This window comes from Homalodisca vitripennis, unplaced genomic scaffold, assembly GCF_021130785.1.
Source record: "Homalodisca vitripennis isolate AUS2020 unplaced genomic scaffold, UT_GWSS_2.1 ScUCBcl_154;HRSCAF=1419, whole genome shotgun sequence".
Taxonomy (NCBI): Eukaryota; Metazoa; Arthropoda; class Insecta; order Hemiptera; family Cicadellidae; genus Homalodisca; species Homalodisca vitripennis.
In genome coordinates this window covers 183241-192756 of record NW_025776275.1, presented here as the reverse complement: position 1 = coordinate 192756, position 9516 = coordinate 183241, and positions in this window count along the sequence as shown.

Sequence of the window (9516 nt, the reverse complement as noted above, 5' to 3'; positions counted from 1 at the left end):
ATGGATTAAAAAGGTTTATACAATTTCTAGGTTAGGACTTACCTACTAATAATTTTAGTTTTAAAAAGGATCCACAGAAGAAGAAAAAGAAAATAATTAATACAAATATTTACTGGTACTATAAGTTCATAAGAAATTATAGGAATAAGACCAGGGTTACTTTAGATAAATTATATAATGAAATATGAAGGCCTCATGTATTAAATCTGTAATGGAATAAACGCAACGGCAAAATAGTCGACTATTATATACTGGTCTTTTATTACAGCAATAAATATATACTTACCTAAAAATATACTCGTTTGACCACATATCCCGGTGTGGAATTGAAAAACGATTGTTAATGAGATGTACGATTCATAACGTCACTTCCGTTAAGAAGTAGATGCTCTGGATGTCAGATTACTAATATATAACAACCGAATAGTTAGGTTTTTACAATTACTGTTTACAAATTAAAGTAAAAACAATAAAAACTATCTGTAGCGTACAGATAGAGATTAACAACTTGCATTATAATGTATATATATTTATAATGGTAGACATTACCAAAAGAAAAGGAACAGCTCCAAGGATACAATATCTTGAGGCTGCCTAATCTAAAGGCTTACTCGTAGTAGACATAACTTAGCCTTACATGTTAAGCTCCTTACAAACAACTGCTCCCGTACATCAGATGTATTAGGGCTCTGTTTTGCATAAATATATCTTTTAAGTTTTTCAACAATAAAAAAAAACTAACGTTGATGTATGTATTGATATGAGTTAGGGTAATTTAAATAGCAAGGTTAATAATAAATTATATGTTTAAATAGTTTGAATAATTAAAAAAATGTTCGAACAAACTAAAACCAAAGATCACATTTATCAGTTGAATATAGTATTAAATATATCAGGATATGGAGCAGATTTTATTTATCAAAAATAACCTATGATAAAAACGCTTCAACATGTTTAAGTGAGTATACTTACAGTTTAAATCTTTATTGGGCATTATATATTTAATGTAATTGAAAAAATAGTTATTGAGGCTAGACACAGACAGGATGATGTATCAAAATGGATACATGTTTTGTAACTTGTTAAGTATAAAACAATGTTTAAGGGCTAAAACCAAAATTATCTTACTAGGATAAAGGCATGTATACAAATAGTTTCCCCGCTAAAAGAAAACTAAATGGTTTTCAACGTTGGAAAGTTTGGAATAACATATTTTTATATTATATTATCTCACATTGGTTTTGTTTCAAATTCATTTGAATCGTAATTCTTGTTATTTATAAAAAACTAAAAGATTAAGGATTCACCTGTTAAACATGATCTATGAAAATGTTTTGAAGAAATATATACGTTTATAATTTTATTAATATTATAATTTTAACCTAGTAAGAGTGATAATAATATTTTAGTAGCCGTGTTGGAAACGTAACTAACTTGTGAATGAGTGGCAGATAAAAATTTAGAAGTAAAACACTTACAAATGCCACATAAATATTAAAGAAGACCATCTGACTTTACAATAAACAAACAAATACATATCAACATATATATATTGAGAGTAATAAATTTTACATTGAATAGCTCTATAATTTTAAAATGCAATAAGAGTAAACTAAAACCTATTAAGCAATAGTAACTGTTAATGTCTTTCGGTAATTGAAAAAAATGTACCTAATTATTAAATATTTTGGAAGAATAAATCTTAGTGTTAAACAGAGTTAACGTGCATGAAACAAAGTCCACAAGGAAATCGGGAGTACACGGCCTGTGGTCTGAGAGAGGCTTTATTCAATTTTATTATGAAAGTTGCAGGTTACTCTTTCCCACGTTATATATTTTCCTAGATCCTTAAAATATTTTAAATCTTGTTCTTTAGTACTAGCTGACAGAAAACCCCCGCCGCTAACATCATTTAAATTTTGTCCTAATGTTCACAATTACCATTTTTATAATCATGAAATATGTTTGACCAAAAGGATCAGTGCACTCATCTGTGCACGTGATGAGACTACGAGATTACCTCTTCACGTAGATTGCACTATATTTTATTTACATCAAAACCCTGTATAGAGATAAAATAATTATACTAAATTCATAAATATAAATGATTAATATGGGTTGGATCACAATAGATTTGAACAATGTTGGTATCATCGGCATACACGTTCACAAACCATTCAACATGGTCTCTAGCATTACTCTTTTTTTGGCAAGAATTATTGGTTTGGCTCATTGTTTAATTTTACACTTTTATTGAAGAAATGTATATTATTAATATAATATATAATAATATAAATATTAATTTTAAAAGATTAAACACAAAATTTGGGCCGTAAGTTACACATCTTTCATGGAAATTTCAAATCCTTTACTGTTTATGACTAATTTAAATAATAAACACACGTATATTTTTACGGCGAAAAATTATGAGTTCGTTTTATACTATCGATGTTTGGGTAATTTTTTATTAGAATAAAACAGGAGTGGCCATTTGAAAATCTTCAATCACAGCAAACATTAGCCTCCCCCCTACATTGTTTATTAGTATTATTTAAATTACTATATTAAGCATTCTCATTAAAAACTGAATAATTTAAATTCCATAAACAAATGCCTACTCTTTAGCAATAAGATATTGCAAAAACTCAATTAACTAACCACATCAACACCTGTCGTTTCTGCTACTGATAAAAATAGGTTTTAAATTATTGAATTGTGTTTGGCCATGCAGATGATAAAATTAGAGACGAAAAATTAACAAGCAGTTTACTATATAAATTAATGGATTTCTAAAATGGTTAAATGCCACCTCAACGGGGTAGGCTTTGATATCGGAAAAGGTACAAGCAGATGTTCTAGTTTAACACAAAGTTCGAATACTTTATATTCAATTATTTTTAAATATCGGTATGTACACACGTGTGTAGCCATATACATACATCTTCTTTCGAGATATTTATGGCTGACAGGTCTTTATACATTGTATGTATAATAGTACATAAGAAGTTTGGTACTGGGAAATTATGCGAAATTCACTAGCGTCTGTAAACACTTGTATTTAAAAAACATGATCCAATTATTTCTATCTATTAATTTTCAGGTAACAGACAGTACACCCTATGTTTTAGTACCCTTTCGGCTATTCCCAATATTTATAGGAGAGTTTGCCACGTGAAAAAAAAAAAAAAAAAAAAAAAAAAAAAAAAAAAAAAAAAAAAAAAAAAAAAAAAAGAACGTTAATCCAGTATTAAATTTTCTCATTGCTCTTGACTATGTTCTAGCATACAGAGATGTTACGAAAGAAGTTTAATCAAATAATTGACGTAAAGACTAAAACGTATGTTAAAGACTTTGTATCTACCATAAATTTTTGGCACAGATATTAAGATTCTCGATGGATCAATATTTGCTAATAACTACAGAAGTTCGAGTAGTATAGGATGATTCTTATCCTGAATTCCAACTCTCTAGAGGAATTAGTTCACCAGTTACATACACATGAACATACGTACAATTTACAGCATCTTTTTTATACCAAATAATCGAAAAAAATCGTTTTGAAAAACGTTTTCCTTTAGAAGATCTGCAGATGTTCAGCCGACTTTCTATTTCGACCCTGGTTGATTGCTGCTAGAGAAACAGTAATGCGTTTGTTTTATATTTTAAGGATTCCTGATTCTCTTCTCTTTATATTATATCTTTTACCTATTCACACAAAAAGTCCAAAGGTGTCATATAAGGACCTCTTGAAGGCCATTAGGAACCGGATTGGGCCTATTTATCTATAAATTGGGTATTCCTTATATATACAAAGTCTGACAGTGTATATCGTCAATTTTTGTCAACCTCGTCTAATTAGACGGCTAAGCAAATATGAACAAACATTTTTCCATGATAGTTCGTTCAGTAAAGAAGAAAATGCTGACTACTAGGTCGGTCATATACTCCACGACCTGTTTAGCTTTATATAGTCTCTAGTATATTTGAAAATGTATATACATATGAATTGCGTGCTAAGCCATGGGGATGGATAAAACTATTATCCAATAAAGTGATATTTTTTCAATTTATATAAAATGCGTTAAACTATTCGTATGAAAAAACTAGTGTGACATATCCTTTACATAACTCCCTTCAGCTAAAAGTTACTGGAAGCACGGATATTGCGTGTCACGTGGCTTGCACGGTATTTGTAGTTGGTCTGGAATGTAGTTCATACATTGTTTTTTTTGCATACTGGGTGCCTAAGGAATATACGTCAATTTTGTCTGTCAAAATGCGTACATTAAAAACTTTGTATTGCACTGAATTCTTTCAATAAAAATATATTTTAATATGTATTTTACATACTTAAGTAGTAAAAATTACAACAACTTAAATCTTTAGACGTATACCTTAACAGTTTAAGTCATTTATAATCATTACACTTGTTTACTGTTTTAATTTATTTAAATGAATTTAAACTCCAGTGAAACCAAATGTTCTTACGAGTGAAACATCCTGGCAGAAGTAAACGAAAATACTCACGTTTGCGCATCAAATATACAGTATGGTGAGGGCCTCAAAAACAATAAGGAAAAAACTGACTGCGATAAGTTTTTTGGTAATAGAAGAAATAATTTGATCTTTTTATAATAATTTTTTTAGGGAATCACTCAAAATTATAAAGGCTATTAGTTGAAGAGGATTTTGACAGAGAAATATTCGTCGATAAATAATCGGCAAAAAGATTATTCTACTCCTCCTACTATTTATACACGTGATCCACGTCCGGATGAGTATATTATTGAAATATGTATGCATTAGTTTAATATTGCCAAACATTAGTTGAATCCTATCACACGGGGGCTAATTATTTCTGTATATATATCTGCTCAATATCGCGAGCACAAATCTACGTACTTGTAGTTTTGATATGGAGCTTTATTCATACATTAGCATTATGACGTTCGTAGATTGTGCATGTCAAGCAACGCAATCGATATTATTGGTAACTATGGTTAAAAAAATTGTATGGCTAGTAAATGTATTTGGTAAAGACTGAGGGCAATTATATGAAATTTATAAATGTGACACATCAACATAACAATCAAAAATTATGCATGCAATATCAGCGAAGCTTATCATGCGACACGATGTATAGGTAATCCTTTCTTGTGGATAAAACGGCAATAAACACATAATCGGATTTGTTGAACAAATATATAAAGAAACTTGCAAAATATATTTTAATATTTCTTAATATATACTATACAGTTTTTAACTTATATTATTTTTATAAAACATACACTACTTCCTTTTCTGTATAAACCAAACTGTACATTAAGTAATTTGTTTAGTTTTTTTTTATCAATTCTTACTTTTCCACGCTCATATACTATTCTACTTATGTAACGACGGAATAATATTTATCCGTTTCTTTGTACCATTTAACTAAAAGACTTATAATTAATAACTACGTTTGCGATTAACAATTCAGTTGGCTGGTGGATCCCAGTTATTGCAACTAATTGAACATGCTAGTCTAGAATTAATTAAGTGAGACTTCAACCATGTACCGCAAGATGTTACCACTACAAGTCTAACGCTAAGAGAAATAAACAGATTAGGTTTCGTTATTAGTTAATGAAATACTGTATAGACTGTTTAAATTGTATATTGAATTACTATTGCGATATTTGTAAAGTATAAAATTAATCTATACCTTATTTTCAGACTGTTTGTTTATATAAATTTTGGCTTAATATTTCATTTTAAAAACCTCATTGAAGTAATAATAGTAAAATGTGTTATATAAGTAAACTATGCCTTCTAGGCCAATCCATCTGTTATTGAATATTGTGTTACAAATATCGCATTAAGAGCTACTAGACTTTTTAAAATTTATATTTTGAAAGGATAACATGATTTTGTACATAACCTCCTTTTATTACTATTAAAAACTACTATTTTATATTTATTTTAGTTAAAAATCAAAAAAATTAAAAGTTACCGATAAAGCAGGACTTTTCAACATTTACTCCCATAAAGGGCTACATGTGCATGCACACGTTCAATGAGTATTCTGATTGTTGTTTCGTCAGAAATATTTTTCTAAGTGTCTCACGACACCAATATTTATCAAAATAAGCATTTCGCAATTCTTAACCCTGTCGGAGATTTTGTCTTTGATAAATTATAATAACATTATTTAAAAATCTGTTTTATATATTGTGATTTACTGCAAACAAGTTACACCCAAATAAAAATTATCGGTATAAAAATCATGTACGATTGTAAGTTGCAGGATATATTTACACGCAGAGAAGAACGGTCTTAACGATCCGAAAGATCAAATTCACTGAAACGCATTTTAGAGCACAAGGACGTCCTTAGACCATTGAGTGTGTAGTCCCTTTACGACACTTGAGTACAAGTAAAAATGTTTATACGTAATTTTTCATAAAAAGTTTAGAAATTAGGAACATATTAACTATCATTTGCTTTGTTCATACTTAATCAAACAATTTTCAGGCACGTTTTAAAATAAATTTTTAAAATACATACAAAAGTTTTAAAATTTAAAAATATTGCTAGTACATTAAAACATTTAACTAAGGGCTAGAACATTTTCCTGACAACTATTTTTTGTCTATAAAAAGATTACACTATGTTATATATGTAGTTAAACTTGTATTTACCTTTGTATTTCTAACGATTTGTAATTTTTTTCTATATCGAAATATGGAAATGGTACAATAAATTATAATTGAATTAACGTCGTAGTTACATTATATAAATAAGTTATATAAATAATTGTTTCATCAATTGCACAAGTATATATATATAACTACATTAACTGTGCGATTGATGAATCATTTATTTATATCATCGAATAAAAAATTAATTTGGAGAGATTTTTTTAATTAAGAGAAATGCAAATGATAATTATTATAGTAAGTTTGTTATTAATTTCGTATTGTAATTAATCGCAGAAGGCTTGAGATATGAAGTTAATTATAGAATACTTGGGTATAAGAAATATATAATATCACAACATTAACTACACTTTTACAGAATTTAAAAATATACAACTTTTACTTAGCTTGTAAATTAGTAGTACTAATCCACCAGATCATCCCTTCCTCTTATTTATAAACTACCGAACTAATGAGCTGTTTATTTTCAAAATTTTACATTAAATGTTACGCGTGATTATTGTATGATATTTTAATAATTATTACTGTTAATAACATTTATGTTCTCGAATATTAATCATCCATTCAATTATATACGAGTATTTGTGGCCCCCATAATTGCTTAAGATCGAACACTTTGCTCGTGACTTAGCGTCACACGCGCCCAATACTTGAGTTATTGCCACGACAACAACTTTATTACAATAATATTACGACACACTTTATTACAAGTTGAGTATAGAGTTTTCTCTAAGAAGAGGTAATACTTTTAATGTTTGTACTGTTTGTCAAATAGATTTAAATTTAACTCAATCTCTGAGTTAAATTCAAATAGATTTAAATTTAAACTCAGAGATTGAGTTAAATTTAAATCTATTTGACAATTACTAAAGTTATATGCCTACTTCCAACTCCGTATAAAGGAAGCTTTGTCTGAAAACCTGATTATTTGATTATAATATATTTATTCATATTATTATTTTAATCAGTTCGTTTCAGTTTTATGGGACTGATGATACTTTCATTAGTGAGAAGGGTTACACGAAAGTAAAATTATTTGTTGTAATGTGTCAGTGATAAATTAACGAATAAATAAATTTAATGACAATTGAGTGTCTGTAATGAATGAGAATAATGTTTAACATGTTGTAATTTATTTTTGCATATCTGCTTTTATTTTTGCTATCTGACAATCCCCTGTAATGTATAATATATATCCTGGACTAGTAATTATGATTCACAAACATGGATGTAACTGCTATTGGGTTAAAATGTTGGTGTCGTCAAAATAACAGTCAAAAAATCTCTGAACATGTTCTCTTTGCGTACTATTTTGCTGGCCAGGCAATATGTCTTCCATCCACTGCCTCCTTTTATGGAGTATACTTTATTCTTTATGTCATGTTTAGAGCGTTATTTAAAACTATTGTGACTAACGAAAATCTGCTGTTTTTATTAAAGCTAAAAAAATGCATTTTGTGCGGAAATGCATAGTTGGTTATTATTTCAAACATATTATCCCCATTTTTAGTAAATCCACATTTCTTAAGAAATGTCAGTATTCAAGCTGTGTAACTAAAGAAAAAGTAAACAGTGGAATTGAAAGTAAAAAAATTGTATGTACCATTAGTAGTTTTTACTGCTCAAAACCTTTTTTATTACGATATAGCTTAATATTGTGTTAATTAAATTGATTCCAAATAAAATATTACATAATGTTATTCGTATCACTTTTACATAAAAAGAATTAAAAATGGCCAGTGTGTATTTCTTCACGCGATTTAAAGAAAAGTATATAACTGTAGAAACTAAATATTGGTAGAAAATAGATTATTAAATTTATGACTATAATAAAATACAAATTTCATTGTTCCAGTAAAAAATAGAGATGCAAAACCTAAAAGCTATGTCAAAATTCATAATAGCTACCACAATACCTCTTATTAAGAGTGATCAGTGACAGTGTTCCTATCCACCATACACGAAGAGTTGGCCACTAGTTAACAGTAATATTTTTAAACCTTATACATATTCATAAAATAGTACAAAAGTATTCATGGTAAGACAGTTTTAAATTAAAATGTTGCATAAATGAAGAGATTTAAATGTTTTTTAAGAAAATGTATTCATAAAGTAGATAAAATGTTATTTAAACGATGATATTTTTACAAAAAAACATCACTCTGACCTCAGTAAAGTAGAATAAGTCCTGGATCACAAAGTTTACCTCTCACAAACCGCTCTACGTGTTCGGCTTTCCGGCGGACAGTGGTAAAGGTCGATAAATCTGTGAACAGGATCGTCAAGTTGTAACTTATAAATTCAAAGGTGGTTACATTATGAAAAAAAAATCAAACATCTAAGTACCTTTTACCTAAAATAGTGAATTGTTTTATAACAAATAAAAGTATACCCAAACTGTATACTCAGCTGGGATGCAAACTCAGTTGTAGTTTTCACAATGGGAGCCTCCTACTTGTAAGAATGTTCCTGCAACGATAGGTATACTGCAACGGTAAATGTGTGGATTTTTGCGGCAGTCGTGTACAATAGGACGGGTAGCAGTGCATATTGTTTAGTTCTAGGTTATGCGGTTAAGGAACATTCTAAATCATTAATTTTCTTATGGGCGGGTGTTGCGATTTTGCAACAAACCGAATTTAATTTTTTTTTCTCCATGAAAACTATTTTTTATTGGTCTGTGGACTGTTGTTACAGTTTCACAACAAACCGGTGGGAAATTTTGTGATAATGTAGTGGCAGAACTGCTGCGTTTAAGCTGTTTACAAGCCATTTTGTTATTTGGTGACACAGTTTTCAGAAATAAGCCGGTTACTGG